The 17,592-nt window shown below is 33.8% G+C and overlaps 1 protein-coding gene across 2 annotated transcripts in view; it reads left to right on the top strand.

Annotated features, from left to right (window-relative positions):
* Positions 1–17,592, top strand: part of FBXW7 (F-box and WD repeat domain containing 7) — a 173,184-nt gene that overhangs the window by 17,526 nt on the left and 138,066 nt on the right. The gene's annotated exons all lie outside the window — the stretch shown is intronic.

Below are 17,592 nucleotides of genomic sequence, written 5' to 3'. Positions count from 1 at the left end.
ATGTGTACATATATTTTATATATATGTATACATATATATGTATTCTGGAGACTTAGAAAGGCAGATATTAGAACAGAGTGTAAAGAGAAACAGTAGAACAAAGAAAGATTTTTTTTCTGGGTTTGTTCATTATGTCAAATAGAGAGACCTATTCATTTTCATATAATGTGCAAAAACACCTCGTTTGAATCAGCCTTTGATACATGGAATTCATTGAAATCATTTTTTCTGGTTAGCTCTATTAGTACTTTTGTTTTTTCTGTGGCAGCAGTTTTTTCCCCCCTTATCCAGATAGAGTCATCTTTTTCTTTTTTTTTTTTGACGTGTCTAAAAAATAGTAAAAATGGTCTAGGGCCATAGCACCCTGAACTCGCCCGATCTCGTCTAAAAATAGTAAAAATGAAATATTTTAATATGTACAGTACTTAAAAAAAATCTTTCCACAATGTCTTTATGAATACACACACACACAAATATATATAGTGGTATTCTCTCCCATTTTATAGAAAAGAACATAATATACAAACTTCCTTTTTTTGTTTTATGGTATATGTTACAGATCTTTTCGTAATAGCACATTGGGAACTTTCTCATTTTTCTGCAGGACGATTTCTCCAAAGTGAAATTACTGAATCAAAAGATAGATCCACTTGAAATGTGATCACCTATACTTGTAAGCATAGAAAAAGAGAAAAGGGAATATAAATGGGAAAAAGGAAACTGGATATTTTGGACTTTGTTTATAGATAAAAAATGGAGGATCAGAAATTTTGAGTAATTGCCCATGGCTGTGCTACCAAAGCAGGGGTCAGAATGCTAATCCAGGTATTTCTGATTTTAAATATGCTCTTGTCCTTTCTGTTTCATTCATATTGTGTTTGATGACCAAAACAGAAGAGAAGGCATGCCAGCTTCTTTTTGGAGAGAATAATTGAATTCCAGATTTTAGTTAAGTTACTTTCTAATGACTAATGATGTTGAACATTTTTCATGTGCTTATTGGTCACATCATTTTTGGAGAAATGTCCATTCAAGCCCTTTGCCCAGTTTTAAATTGGGTTGTTTGTTCTTGTGTTTTATCAAATATTTTCACTAATTTGATAGGTTGTCTTTTTACTTTCTTGGTAATGCCTTTTGATACAAAAAGTTTTTAATTTTGATAAAGCCACTTTATCACATATATATATATATATATATATATATATATATATATATATACATATTTTTTTTTTCCCCTTTGGTTGCGCATACTTTGGTGTCATATGTAAGAATCCATTGTCAAGATCATGGCAATCCAAGATTGTGAAGATGTACCACTGTGTTTTTGTTTAAGAGTTTTGTGATTTTAGCTCTTATATTTAGATTGTTGATCCATTTTGCGGTAACTTTTGTATACGGTGTGCGGCAGGGATCAGCCTCATTCTTTTGTGGTGGAAATCCAGTTGTCCCAGCACTATTTGTTGAAGAACTATTCTTTCTCCATTGAGTGGACTTGGCCACCTTACTGAAAGTCAGTTGGCCCCAGATATATGGTTTAATGTCTGGACTACGAGTGTTGTTCAGTTGGTGCATGTCTATCCTTATGTATCACGGCGTTTAGAATATAAATTCCTCATGCTGTTTATGTACGTAACTCTTTAGGCACTTGAAGTGCTATTTTTACTCTTTATTCTTAATAAAATAAAAATTATAAGGTACGTTAAGCATTTAAAATACTACACTTAGTAAATTCTAAAGAAATAAATTTAGTATCATGTGATGGGCACTCTCCTGGGCTTCTGTGGAAAGCATGAGGGTACACAAGACTTGTTTCTGTTTTCTAACAAGTTACACTTCAACTTACTAACTTGAAAGGCTGTACTTTTGTTTTGCCATTCTATTTTTTGTGTGAGTCCAACATTATGATGTCCTTAGGAAATAAGTATAGGATATGAGATGCCTGTTCTTACACTTGATCTTAGCCAAAAGGCCGAGAAGCGATAGAGATGCCTATTCCTGTTGCAGCAAAATTGGAATATTTAACTATGATAGTGTCACTTTTTTTGCTTTCATATATGGTTTGCATCCTTACTTTTAATAAGCACCCAATTTTACTATTCTCCTTATCTTTATATTATTTGCTGCTGTTATGTTCTGCAACTAGTTTCCTAGAGAACGGTCCTCCTGCTTTACTTATTATAAAATACTGTTTAAGCTATTATAACACTAAAGCTGCAAATGCTGCTAAAACATAGTGTATCACTGAATCTTCTTTGGGCAAATTTATGTTCTGATTCTGAGACTTGTTTACTGTGTGTTGTGCATATAGTATGATTAGCAATTGTAATGTAAACTTCCAGGGCGATATTTTAATATTTATAGTTGACAGCAGTGTTCTAAAGAATGTGCTCTTCTTGTAAGAACTTAATTATTTTATGTTCATGTTCAGTTAATCTTGCCTAGAACAGCACTGTGTGATAGAAATATAATTTGAGCTACACATGTGATTTAAAATTTCTAGTAGCCTCATTAAAAAAAGCAAAAAAAGGAGGCTAAGTAAATTTGAATGTTTTACTTAACCTGATATAGCCAAAATATCATTCTAACTGATCATCAGTAAAAAAATATGGAGATATTTTACATTTTTTTGTACCAATTCTTCAAAAACCTGGTAGATATTTTATATCTCAATGGTCACTAAATAGTCATCAGAAATACTTGATCTTCATTTAGATTTCATAGAATTTAAGGTTGAAAAAGTAGATTCATATACCTAAGGTGTTCCAAACATATGTATGTTTTTCAATATTTTAATTAATTACCAAAAAATAATTTTCTTTTAATATTTGCAACCAAATTGATAAAACTGGTTCATGATTTTTAGTAGAATTCGTTAGACTTGGAAGCAAAATCTTACCAATTTCAAAACTGTGCTACTCAAATTAAGCAAATTCACTAACTCTTGTGTCAATTCAGTGTTAACATCAAATTCCAAAGGATATTGCATAAGTTGAAAAGCAACTCTCAATTTTGTCAATGTGTTCTTCAACTTCTTTTTTGGTTATTTTTGCAGCCAATTTGTATAACACTGTCCATTATAATTTAAGTATTCTGTACATTGATTCATGTTAGGGAAAAGTGTAAAATCTTTACTATTGACTTAGATATGAAAACTTTAAATTTCAAACATTAACTTCCATACCTGTGTTGCTAGATCATAAATAAGCTTTTTCTTTGATGCTTCAGATTAAGCTTTTTTGCTTCAGATTAAGCTTTTTACATGTAGAGACACCAGTGAGAAACATAAGGAATACTGCCGTTTTTGTCTTTGATTATTGAATATTGAAAAACAATCCTTTTTTGAATCAGTTAACAATACTGTAAATCTTTGTGAGAGCCTTCCACTACTTAACCAATGAACAAAAAACAAAAGATCATTAAATATATTACCTTATGTTATATATTAACATAAGTCCCAGTATTATATTATTATATTATATTATGTTATGTTTATTATTATATTATGATCCGGTCTTATATTAATTTTTGCTCCAAATGACGCATTAGAGCTGATTGTTGTGCTATGTCTTATTTTCGGGGAAACATGGTATCATTACTATACATTCTTAATTTAAACAACTTAATTCATGACATTTTTCATAGTTGGCTTTAGAAAACTGAGCACAGATATTTTCAATTTGTATCACATAGTGGAACAAGACAATAAGAGAAACATCCGTTCCTTCTTTTAAAATTCCAATACCTAACATAGAAGAACTCTGTAGTAATAAAAAATAATTTTTGAAATATATAGCTGAAATTCTTTGACAGATGTTACGATTTTGATTGTTTAAGCTACATATCAGCATTTCTTACTAAATTTGAAAGTTCTTTCAAATGAAATGCGCCTAAGTTTTAATTTGGCAGTGTCTCCTGTAAAGAGACATTGCTAATTTAAAGCTAAAAGAAAGTAGTAATTTTTCAAAGTTTCAATTTATTTATTTTTGATATTGTTAGAAAAGTCTTTCATATGATAGGGAATTGCTTAGTGGCTTAATTGAAGATCTACCACTTTTTGTAAATATCCTTTTTATAAAATTCACTGTGTATCTGCTGAAAATGTCTCCTAATATTGTCCACATTTTTATTTGAATTTTTTTTTTACATAAGAAACAGCTTATTTTGCTCAACCAAAATTGTCATTGTTTGTAATTGTCATTTCATAGTAAAATTTGTGGAACATCTTCGTCCCGTCTCACTTCATTGTTCTGCTAGTAGTACTAGCTTCTGTAGCTCCACTTGATTCTGTGTGGGTAGAATGCCTTCACTTTAATTTAAATATTTTATCTACTCCCCTCCTTTGGCCATTTATTTTTGGAGTTAAAGTAACTTTTATTCAAAATATTAACATTAAAAAATAAAGTAAAAGTTAACATGAAAAAAATTCCATGTAGTTACCAATTATGATTTACACAGGTATCACCCCAACTTGTGTTATTTGCAAAAAAAAAATTAAGTAAATGAATTATTACATTGGTGTGTAGAAAAAAATCATTTCAACTGACTAGTTAACCGATATTAACTAGATTAGTTTTTTTTTATGTATAATACTAGAAATGACTCACTATAGTTCTACATGCACAGCGTAATATGCAGTGCAGTGGTTACAATGAAATGTAGTACTCCCAAAACAATTCAGTTATCTTTAGTAGAAGGACATATTACACTGCTTCAGCTTCTAAATTTAGATAAAGTTAATTATAATTAAATAAAAATTCAATTTTCTATTAACACTAGTCACATGTAGCTAGTGGCTCATGTATTGAAAATAAAACCTTTTATGTTTGGTTATATACTATATTTGTAGGTCTGGAAATTAAAACATTGAAAGTTGGTTATATACTTGCTTACAGTGTTTCGGTGACTTGAGACTAGGAGTTAAAGTCTTTCTTGATAATGTTAATGTCACAGGACAAGTACCAAGGGGACTTCTGAATCAAGAACCCTGGAAATTAGAATTCCAGGGCTCCTTAGAATTACTTGCATTTTCTTTGCGGCATGCCTAATAGTCATGAAGCATTAAAAAGAAAACATTTCAAACATTTTTATGGATAAAAAGACATTTAGTAATCAAAAAAACATTTGGACACATTTTATTTGGAATCATGGCTCAACCCTCTTAGAATACTTGGAGAGTGGAAAAATGTCTATATTCTAAAAACTTTCACCATTTTGGTGGAAGACCGAAAAAAAAAAGTGGGGGGCAAATAATTTTGTTTTAAGTGCTCTCTTGGAAATAAAAAATTAATGTTTCATCTATGGAGATCTATAGAGATCTCATTAGGTTTACAACAGACCTTTAACTAGGTAACAATTTCAGTTGACATGGATTGTTAACAGAGCTCAAATATTTAATATTCTGAGTTTGGATAAATATAAAAATGTTTTATTAAGTATACTTCAACTATTTTTTGTTTTTTAAAGTTAGGAGGGGCCATATCTCAACTAGTTATGGCACCAACCTTTTTCCTTTTATTTGCTGTTGTTCTTTGAGCAAGCCAAGCAATAAGTTCTCCATGTTTCTGATTGTCACAACCTTCTCAGTCATGATCTGTGAATAGAGGCAGATGTCTAAAGACCTGTTTTAAAAATCAGAGGAGTAAGTCCATGAATAAAGAAGTGAAACTTGTCTTGACAGAATTCGTCCACTAGATTGTTTCCAAAATGTGTTCTGTAGAAGTAATCACTAGAAATGGTCCTTGAAGAAAGGGTTCTGTGGTTAAATCAGTTTGAAGCAACACTATATGCCATAATAATGGCTGAATGAAGATTCACAGTGCACAACAATATATTAAATACTGAGACATCTTCCAAGAAAGAAACTGTCTAAAGCTTGTTTATTCTGTGCTTCTTAAACTTCTTGGACAATGGAATTCCTTTTTTATTAAAATCAGTCTATCCTATGAGAAATACTGCCCTCTAGAGGCTTAAATTCAGTTGCTCTTGAATTTGAGTACCATAATGCTGCCTCATCTTAGTATATAGAAGTTTAAGAATTAATACTAAATACATAAGGAAATAATCAAGTAGAAAAATATTATATTGTCTAATTTTGAGAAAATTTGAGGAGATGAAATAGCAATGTAATAAATGCCCCCCTTTTTATTGGACATATGCCATATTTTTGGCTGCTAATAATCTTTTGAATAAATTCTTTATAGGGAATTATGGACACATAAGTGTTAATACTTCAAGTCTCCAAACTCCATGAAGTCTCTTGCTGGCAGAAGCCATCTTTCTTGTCCTCTTTGAAGACCTATTACAATGTCGCTTTTGACAGTTGCCGTTCTAGGGAAGCCAGTTTCCTTATTCTCCTTCCCACAATCCTCATTGTTCAATCTAGCTGTAACTGGATTGTAGCATGCTGTACCTTTTCATAGTCAAAATGGGAAGAAATGCATTATATATCAACATTTGAAAAAATATTTTTGCTAATATACCCGCAAAAACTTCAGGACTTAGGTGGAGAAACGGGTTCTGATGATGAGAGGGAAACGTGCTGTTGCATTTGGCTCAGTGTATTGGGCTGGTGAAATTACCACAGATTCTGGATTCAGTATTCTAGCTCAAGCAGTTAGGAGAAGTTGTAATTGTTCCTTTGAGCGGTGTCAGCATTGGCCTATACTGAAGTAAAGTTGAATGCCTACAAACTCTTGGTATAATTAGAGGAAAAAGTCAGAAGACTAAGGGAAGTGGGACTGATAGAGTGGAGTTTTCCTTGAGACCATTCACCCACCTCTGCTATTCCCTCTCCACCATTATCCACAGAGAGGTCCAAAAGTCACTTCATTCACCAAGGTAATGAAACATGTTTGGTGACAGTTCCAGCATCTATGAAAAGCAATACACAGCAGTTCCCCTTTACTTACCGTTTCACTTTCTGCAGTTTCAGTTACCCACGGTCACCTGCATTCTGATAATACTAAATAAATTGAAGATTCCAGAAATAAACAATTCATGTTTAAATTGTGTGCCATTCTGAGTAGCGTGATGAAGTCGCATGCCATCCGCTCTGTCCCTCTCCACCTGAACCATCCCTTTGTCCAGTATGTCCACGTGATATGTGCTACCTGCCTGTTAGACTCTTAGTCGCTGATTATACAATTGACTGTTGTAGTATCGCAGTGCTTGTGTTCAAGTAACCCCTATTTTACTTAACGATGGCCCCAAAGTCCAAGAGTAGTGATGCTGGCAATTTGATTATGCCAAAGAGAAGCTGTAAGTACTTTCTTTAATTGGAAAGGTGAAAATTCTTAACTTAAGGAAAGAAAAAAAATATGCTACATTGTTAAGATCTATGGTAAGAGTGAATCTTCTATCTGCGAAATTGTGAAGAAGGAAAGATAAATTCGTGCTAGTTTTGCTGTTGTACTTCAAACTGTGGAAGTTACGGGCAGAGTGCATAATAAGTGCTTAGGTAGCTTGGGAGAGAGACCACATTCATGTAACTTCTATTACAGTATATTGTTATGATTGTTCTATTTTATTATTAGTTGTTGCTAATCTGTTACTATGCCTATTTATAAATAAAACGCTATCAGAGGTATGTATGTATAGGAAAAAACAGCAACTATAGGGCTCAGTACTATCTGTGGTTTCAGGCATCCACTGGGGGTCTTGGAATATATCCCCCATGGATAAGGGGGGACTATTGTAATTGCTGTTGTCTGTAGGTAGGAGGAGAAACTTCTGTTGAAATTGTCGTTCTGACTTGAGGTGGTGGAATTGTAGGGTAGCTCTAACTGTCAGGCAACGGGGGCAGCGTTTCCCAAAGGTAGCATGACAGGCCTAACGATCGGAGGTGCACTAGCCCGAATGCTTCTTTTTGGCTGTGGCTAATCATGGGATCCCCAGATTTCAAATAGATGGACAGTGCAGTAAGGTCCTACTTGATATGTATAACCAAGATTTTTAGGTTTCACAAGTGAAGGTCCAACTTGAACTGTTGTAAGAGTGAGTTGTAGTTCCTAGACCTGACTCAGATCTGTAGAACCTGTTAAGTTTCCTTCTTTATGTGTTTATTTAAAAAAAAATATTTTAGCTTGTTTTTCTATTTCCACACCCCTTTATAGTTTAGTCCATAGGTTATAAAAGACACCAGAAGGGAAGGGGACATCACCCTGAGTTTTGGAATTGGTTCTCATCTCCCTTTGAGGAACAAAAAGTTTTGTTCCCACATGGCTTAGTTATAATCTGTTAGACTTGAGGATCTTGTTTGGAGCTTGAAATTTGGAATAAATGTATATGTTGTTCTATAGCCAAGATTTGATCTCATTTCAAATAACCTCTCAATGTTGGAGAAATTTGTATTGGGAGCGCTATAGAAGGCAGAACTCAATTTCTGAACATCCCTTGCAGCTAGGATATGGGCATGCACTGTAGATTTTTTTGGACAGATGCATCTGTGTAAGACTTGAATTCAGAAGGGAGAGTTGCAACGTAATAGCTGTTGCTTAGAATTGTTTCCTAATGTGGATGATGGGTTGTGAGACATTGACCTTTTACAGGTATTCGTGGCAGTTATTGTCTCAGGCGCCACTTTCATGGTAGTGGGGCCCAAAGGGTGGGGACAATTTGGTGGGAAGACGGAGGTGTTTTTCCTGGCTGCATACCTGCACGTTGATTCTTTGGCTCTTTGGGGGGTAATTCATTGAATAACATACTGTTTTAATAGATTTGTTTTCTGTTGAAAACACCTGAAATAGGTTCTGTAGTTTGCAGCTAAGAACTCTGATAGATCTACTAATTGTAAAGATTTTGTGTGTTGTCAAAGTATTTTATTTTTCTAATTAAGATCCAAAAATTGCCAAGCAGTTACACTCTATTTTTTCCTCCCCAGAGGTCTACATTTCTTTCCTACCATTGTTTTTTTCTACTTAGAATGCCAATTTCTATATCTTTTCAGTTGCTCCCTGACCTGCAGTACTCAGCTTGAGCTCCACCGTTGTGGCGAAACCTTTCTCATACCTCCCAGCAGCCTGATGGATTCTTTTCTTTGAGTTCCAGTAGCAATTGTTTAGTCGTTAAGTGCTAATTTTTTTCTTTCTGTATACCTCGTAGCTCTCCCAGTAAATGATAACCTTCCTGAGAACTGTAATACACCTTTCTGTCCCTGCGTCATTTAGTAGAATGCTTTGCATCTATTTAGACTCAAGGTTCAGCACAGTCACTTTCATAATAGTGATTCGAGTTGCTGTCAATCAGAATGATGCCGGCCAAGTGGCTGAGATAATAAACTAGTTAGACTTACTTATCTTGGACTTAGTGAGACAAAGTAGTCTGGCCATGAGGCCCAATTTCTGTCTTCCTCAAGCTGTGTGAGACTTGCCTCTCATCTTATTTTTATCAGCAGGTGGCCATATCTTCTGAATTACCACCTTCATAATGTTTTGTAATTTTTTTGCCTTGACAAAAGCCTTCTGTTTCTCTCCTAATACCTAGTTACTTCCATTGTACCCTCTGGAATTGTAGTTCATAATCAGCAAGCTTACAGTTTTCAATCTATTTTAAAATTTTGTTTAAGCTATAACATGATTCAAACATGCAAAAAATATAAGAAACACCTATGTACCCAGCCTGAAGGTCAAACATTTGTTAATTTTTTCCCCTTGTTTGTTTTTTCTCTTCTTTTAACAGTCTCCCCTCCCCATTCTTTCCTCCCTCCTTCAGAGGTACCCATTATCCTGAAGTCATTGTTTTTCTACATATAAAAACATTTACATAAAAGAGCCGAAAAGTTTTCATACATTGTTTTCTAGATGTATTCATATTCACACGTGTAGGTTTAGTGCATTTTTTAAAAAACTGCTGTTTGGTGAAATAAAACTCAGTTTCATCCTCTGAGATAACTTGGTTCTACCTTTTGGCAAATAGTATTGTAATTAATAGGCTTGTACGTAAGTACCTGGTCAATGTGTAACTTAATCTGGGAACCACCCCTAAGAGTAGAATTGCTGGATCACAAGTTGTAGGTGCCACTTCATTTTACCAGGTATTGTCAAGTCCACTCCAAGGTGGACGTACTACTTTGTACCCACCAGCATGTTTCCCCAACTATTTATCAACATTTTAGTTTAGGTAGCTACCAATTTTTGCCTTTCTGAAAGATAAAAAATGGATTTTCATTTTTATTACTTTGATTTCTAGTGAAGTTGAACATCTTTGCTTGGGTTCTAGTCATTCTGGTCTTCTGTGAAGCTTTTCTCTGTGTCCTTTGCTAAATAAATTTCTTTTTTTTTCTGTTGGGTATTGCCTTTTATACTGATTTGTAGCAGTTCTTTTTGTAATCTGCATATTAATGTTTTGGTAATATGCATTGCAAATATCTTTTCTAACCTCTATTACAGGCTTCTCTTCTGTTTGCTCATTAAAAATTATAATTTCTTGAATCTTGGTCCTAGGCTCCTTTCTCTTCTTTGTTCTTTCTCCCCAGGTAGTCTCACCACTTTGATTTCTACTTACAAGAGAATTACATCTGTTGCTCCAGCCCTTACTTATCTAAGCTGTAGACCTATTTTATAACTCTACTTAGCTATCCCAGAAACAGAATGAGTCTAAATCGGACCAGTTTCCATTCATGTCATTTAACCCTCGTCTACCTTCTTAGCCTTATTACGTGCTACTTTCTTTTTTACTCCTTGCTATAGCCACACTGACCTCTTGGTCCAAATGTGGTATATATTTTTCTCTAGAGCCTTTGATCTTGGTATTTCCTGTATCCATATGCTCCTAACATTTCATTTAAAAAATACCCAATTTTTAATATGTATCAAAGTTATGAGCATTAGTCATTAAGGAAATGCAAATTGAAACCACGAGATAACCACGAAAACCAACTTGAAGGGCTAAAGTTAAAAAGACCGCGACAACAAGTTTTCCAGTAAGACACCTAGAACTCCCATAAATTGCTGGCATGAGTATAAAATGGTAAAGTCACTTTGGAAAACCATTTGGCAGTTTCTTATACATGTAAGCATCACAGCTATCTTTGGATCCAGCAGTTCTGCTCCTGCGTGTTTTCCCAAGAGAAATGAAAGCATATGTTCAAAAAATGACTTTTTCAAGAATTTTTAGGGTGGATTTATTCATAATGGCTAACAACTGGAAACACCCCAAATGTCATTTACTAGGATAATGGGTTACAAAGTTTTGGTATATTCATCTAATGGACTCCTACTCAGTCATGAAAAGGAAGGAGTCATGCAAAGTGACATGGATCGCTCTGACAGACACGGCGAGAGAGGCTGGACGCAGTGTGGATGAGTCCATTTACATTGAGCTCTAGAATGAGCAAAGCTGACCTCCGAGGAGAAAAAACATGGAGCAATGGTTCCGTTCTTTGGTTTTGGGCAGTGGTGGTGCTCAACTGGGAAGAGGCCTCGGGGAGTTTCCTGAAGTGATAAAAACGTCCAGTATCTCACAGAGGTGTGGGTTAACATAACAGTCACGTTGGGTGGTAGGAGTGGACGGTTTAAATGAAGCAAGTATGTCAGGATGTTGATGGTTGCTGAAGTTGTGTAATGGATAAATATGAGTTTATTATTATTATTCCGTTTATTTTGTGTGTGATTGAAGTTTTCAACATCAAAAGTTTTTAATGTGAAAGTTATGAAGACACATAAACAGCTCCTATGTTTTCACCCCCTGCTTAGTAAATAAAACCTGACCAATGTAATTCTCTTCCCTTTTGAACCATATCTGATTCCACGACCCCTTCCCCCCATCAACCATTTTCCTGAATCCTTCTTCGCTTTTAAACATTCTCCAAATATCAATCTAAAGGTCACTTCCTTGAAAGAAAGCCTTTCTTCGCTCAAAACACTCACTAGGTTAAATACCTCTGTTATGTACTTTCACGGCTTTTATCACTGTTGTGATTTATTTGTTTGATAAGTTCATATCAATCTTTCCAGTAGACTAAGTTTTCACAGGACAGAGTATATTTATTCATGCTGTCTTCGTGCCTAGCATAATAAATTTATTGGATGATTGTGTTGGTATTTTTTTCTTTAATTAAAGATATAAAAATTGAAGACCTGTTGCATACTTTGTTGGGCCAGTATGTTATAAAAAGTTATGAATGTGAGAGAATGATTGGTAGGTGATAATTCTTTTTGATTTTATTGGCATCTGTTAGAAAAGGAGCAAGAATTCTGTGTCCTTGGGTATGGGACCGTATCCAAAAGGTCTGCCACACGTGGTTCCCAAATGCTCTTGAGCTTTATTATGTTGTCTTTCTAGTTTCCTACTTGGAATCCATGTGAATAAAAGACCCCTTTCCTATTTACAAAGATTATTCTAAATACCTCTTCTTTTTCTCTAATGTGCTTCCTCCTTTGCGTATTAGTTTTGGTGTTTATCAGGGATAACCATCTTTAAGGGCTTGTTGTTTTCTTATTTTTTATGCTGATGTCTGTATCTTTTGAACTTTGATATGCCTCACTTCCCAATGAAGGTATGAACTAATAAATAATAAAGATTGATAAGAAGGGTGGCCAGTTAGCTTAGTTGGTTGGAGCGTGGTGCTAATAACATCAAGGTTGCCAGTTCGATCCCCACACGGGCCACTGTGAGCTGCACCCTCCTAAAAAAAAAAAAAAAGAAAAGAAGATACACATTAAAAGTATTGAAGGGGAGGAATTGTGTTTTGATTTTTGCTACTTTGGATTTCCGTGGAATGAATACTTGGTCAGTTTAACAAAGTAGTTAGAATCCTGCTATGATTGTTTTTAACTTTTGTTGCTTCCTGGGATACAGCATATTATATTGGTTGAGGGTGTGGGTGGGGTTGGACCCTCGTTCTGCTGTTTCTCAGTTCTATGACTGACCACGTGACTTAACTGCTTAGTCTGTTCTGGTTATTAAAAATAGAAGCTTTTGGGCATTCAGATACCTCAGGAGTGACCTTTCTAAAAAACCAGACCTGAGCACCATTTACCTTTTCTTATAACTTTTCAATAACTGCCCATTGCATGGAATGAAGTCCACATTCTAGAGCAATGCAAACATGGCCCTGACAGATAAGAACTGAAAGACATTTTCTACTAATTACTTACAAGCACGATACATTCTAGGCTTACTAAATTAATTACAAATTTCTGAATTTACTGTGGTGGTTTATGTATCTGTTTTGTATACAAGTATATGTTATTCACTAGGCCTAAAATATATTTTATTTAGCTTCTAAAGTCTCCTCATTGAAGAATTTTTAATCTTGTCTCAGTTCAACTAATTATATCCTTCGTGCTAACTCATATTTAGTCATTGACACTATTATAAGCTATCTTACAGTCATTTTTCTAGATGCCTGTCTTATTCTAAAATTGAGCTGCTTGAGGGCCTGGACTTTGGATTCATCTTTGCAGTATCTTCCATGCCTTGCTTACTGTAGTTGATCGATTAATGCCGATTGGGTAAATGAACATGGTTGTTTTTCATTTTGAGGATATTATAGGGGTTGTTCCTTTAGTTGTTTATTGGAAGATGGCACAAATTTCTGCACAGATTGCCTTTATGAGAAAGCAGAAGAGAATAATTAAATAAAATATAAGTAGTTTCATCTAGGAACAGTTTTCTGAAGTTGGAACTAATATGTTGGTAAATTACCTAGAGTGGAAGATCAAATTTCTAGAATGATTATGTTTTAGTTGTTAAAGTAAATGGCATGTAAGAGAATTTGTAAGTTCATATGGCAGAAACAGGGAAAAATTGCAAAGTTAGAGTCGCTGAGGTTTCTGATGTTTCATAGACTAACAAAAGGTTGCTTTATTAGCAGCATTAATGAACGAATCGCTTTATTGGCTTAGGCATACTGGTAGCTTTGTCGGGCCAAAGAGCTAAGAGTTCTTATTTCAATTCATGATTATGTTAGAGTAGTGAAGTGAAAGCCGTTGACCTTCTCTTAAGCAGAAAATAGAAAGTTTTTACCAACAGATTAAAGCATTAAAAGGAATGTGATGAACTATCTTATTATTGAATCACTTAAAAATTTGAGTTTTAAAAATCTCTTTGTGTACCGATTTTACAACAGTCGATTTTTTAAATAGACTTAATCGGTATTTAAAATAATAACTTTGATAGGATGGTTTTGTAGAGTTAGGTCAAAATGATGGAAAAAACTGAATTGTTAGAATGGATGAAGTTTCATTTCTCTAAATTGTGATACATATAAAGAGCAATATGAGATACAGGAAGTATTGAACTTTAGAGAAGGTGTAGTGCCCCTCGATGGCATACCTTCCAAGTTACTTTTTATTTAAGTAAATAAAATTTACTTTGCTTATTAGAATCATTTTGGATGTGCTGATTTGCTTCTGTTAATTTACATCAGAGATTAAAGTGGAAGGAGTCACTGTGGGCCTGCTTCTGAATCCAACTTCTTTAAAACAATAGTTTTAAACACCAGGAATTACTGAACTAAGATTTGTATAGTAGCAGTTCATTTAAAAATTCAAATTTCTATATGATGGAATATTTAAAATATTTTAAAAAATGCAGGGGAGAAAATGAGATGCTTGTGTATTCATACTGCCAAAATTAACAAATATTAACATTTTGCTCTAATTGTTTCAGAATTTTAAAAATAAATAAAAAATATATTTGAAGATTACTAATCCCATTTTTTGCCTACTTTCTGAGAGGAAATTACTAATCTGAAAGTATCCTTTAAGTTTTTTCATACTTTTATGCACACATTTGTAAAAAAATTAAATAGTAGTGATTGGTTTTAAAATGTAAATAAATATGTTTACATACCTTTATACGTTGCTTTTTTCACTCGCTATTCATTTCAAGAGTTATCCAGTAGTTATACATGTTAACATACATACGTATTTAAAGTTTGCTTATTTTAACCTGTGTACTATTAGTTTGTTCCATGGTTTGTGATGTTAAGGTTTATTATTTGGTTTAACTGGTGCTGCCAGATCTGTCCATTGTAAAGGTATCTTTTTCCCTTTGGTAATTAATCCATGCCTTCAGGATGAATAAATAGTTTCTCTACTACTTTTCACCCAATGATTTTAACACCCATTTGATTTTTGCCTGAATCATTAATTACTTTGAGGTTTTCAAAATGATGATTTTCTAGTTCTGTTATTCTTTGCACATTTATTAGCTGGCATCCTGTAATGAAGTTTCTACCCTCCTTCTTTTATTATCACTTGGTCTCATGGATTCTTCTTTTATTCAGTGGACTAAGATCCATTATTGTTATATTTCTTTTGAAGGCTAAAATTGTTAAAATGTCTCTTTGATATGTCCTATCATTTTTAGAGCACTTACTTGCTTTCTGGCACCACAAATGTTCCATTCTTACCCTATGCCACGAAATGGTTATTTCTCCCTATTCTTCTTGGTGGACCTTTGAAAGCTATATCATGGGCACTGGATGTGTTTTGTATTACTGGACGTTATTGCTTCTGTAGGGGCTCTTTTCATTGGACAGAACAAGGAAATATACTTAAAAAAGACCCACTAATATTTGTAATTCCAATCAGGTACCACAGGCTTCTTCTCTCCTCTTGTTGGTACTTGATCTCTCTTCTCCCACAGGGAGGACCCTGCTTCACAGTAACATCGGTATGTGTTCATTCATTTGCCCTGCCCTGCAATGTACATGATGTAATACTGGAATTGCCACACCAATACCATCGCCAACAATAAACACAATAAGGAAGCAGAGTTTAAGATTTCTCTACAGGTTTCTTGCTCATGCAATATATCTCAGTGAAGGTATCCAGTCAGAGTCCAATACTTATAAGTTATTTTAATTAATTTTATTTTTAATGTCACCAGTTTGATAAGCACTTAGGTTCATTTGTGTTTGTTTGTATTCAGTTTTTTGCCACTCCCATTATTGATTTAATTTAATTGATTTTTTGAGTATAGTAAAACAGTAACATGGTTAAAAATCAAAACTATATAAAAAGGCATTCTCAAAAATCTTACTCCCTTCTTTTCCATTTTTAATATAAGCAGTTAATGCTACAAAATTTCCCTTTAAACACTACTCTGCATCCTACTAATTTTGATATGTTGTATTTTTATTTTCATTTAGTTCAAAATTTTTTCTAATTTCCTTTGAGCCTTCTTTGATCTATAAGTTATTTAGATGTATTGTTGAATTCCATATTTGGGATTTTGGGGTATCTTTCTGTTACTGATTTTTAGCTTAATTCTATTATGTAATATATTTTGTATTATTTTAGTTCCTCTAATTCTTTTAAATTTGTTAACGCTTGTTTTAGTTTGGTTTAGAATTTAGTTTAGAATGTTCCGTACACAGTGGAAAAGAATGTATATTCCTCTGTGGTTGATTGGAGTGATTTGGTTTTGAATGACAAGGGAAAAAATTTTTTTTAAGGGAAAATGTTTTAACCTTTTTATAAGATTAGACCTTAAATCCCAATTACTTTGTAGGCAATGGGGTAATAGAAAAGGATACTGGGATTCTGAACATTTGGCTCTAGATAAGCCTGACTTTTACCAACTAGAATTTCAAATAAATCTTTTTGGGCTTTTGTTTTCTGCGTTTGTTAAATAGTATTGATGGATTTGATTTTGCAGAGCCCTTCTTTTCTTTAGCATAGAATACATTGAATTTCATAGTGTAAGTTTAAGAGTTAATAGGTTTACTTTTTTTCTCAGTTATTGTAACATTATTTTCCTTTTTATTTTTTTTTCCCAAACTCAGTTTCAAAAGTGTAGTTTTAGGGATTATGTGAGATGTTAGGACTCCATGAAGTTTCAATTTATTGCAGAATCTGCAGATACCAAGGTGGGTAGCAGTTTACGTTTCTAGATAAAGTTCATTGTTTGGAAGGGGATTAGAATTCTCACAGTGGTTGTATATCACTGCAATAAAATAATCAGATGGGGCTTATGTTGATTTAGGGACTGTGAAGATGGTAGGGAGACATGTAAGGCCCAGGTGTCATAAGAAGTATGTTGTAAAATTAGCAATTAACAACAATTGTGAGGAATTTAGAAGTACTTTTAAGGTTTGTGGAAATACTGAAGACAACAGTGAGGGTATAACTTTATAAAGGTGTAATTGTGTGGTGAAGGATTATAAAAATGCAGGTAAGTTGTATTGAAACTTACATTTTGCGGTGTTTTAACAATTGGAGCAATCAGATATTTAAAAAGTACTATGAATTTACTTTTCAAATTCGTTGGTAGCGTCTTTGAGAATGTCATCAGAATGTTGAGGGATTCCATTCAAACCATATGAGGTAATGTGTAAGTGTTCTTCTGCAGTTTCGTAGAAATCGGGCAAGAGGCTTGAAAGGATTAATACTGAGTGCTGTACCTACCTGCTTTACTAAGGAGGTAGAAATGCATTATGAGAGGTTTAAAGTAAACATTTAAATCTTTCAAAAGATTGTGATAGTGTGAAATTCTTTGAAGACATTTGAAAGATATAATAGGATTCAATTCTGTATAAGGTGGAGCTAAACCGTTGCTTTGCATTGGGTTGATTGGTGAGATATTGTAAATAGGCCAACTTGAATGGGTCATGGCTAATTTGAGAAATGATTTGTAGTGCTTTGT

Source organism: Rhinolophus hipposideros (genome assembly GCF_964194185.1).
Source record: "Rhinolophus hipposideros genome assembly, chromosome: 16".
Taxonomy (NCBI): Eukaryota; Metazoa; Chordata; class Mammalia; order Chiroptera; family Rhinolophidae; genus Rhinolophus; species Rhinolophus hipposideros.
The sequence above is the reverse complement of the archived record's forward strand: the minus strand, read 5'-3'. Positions and strand labels throughout refer to the sequence as shown.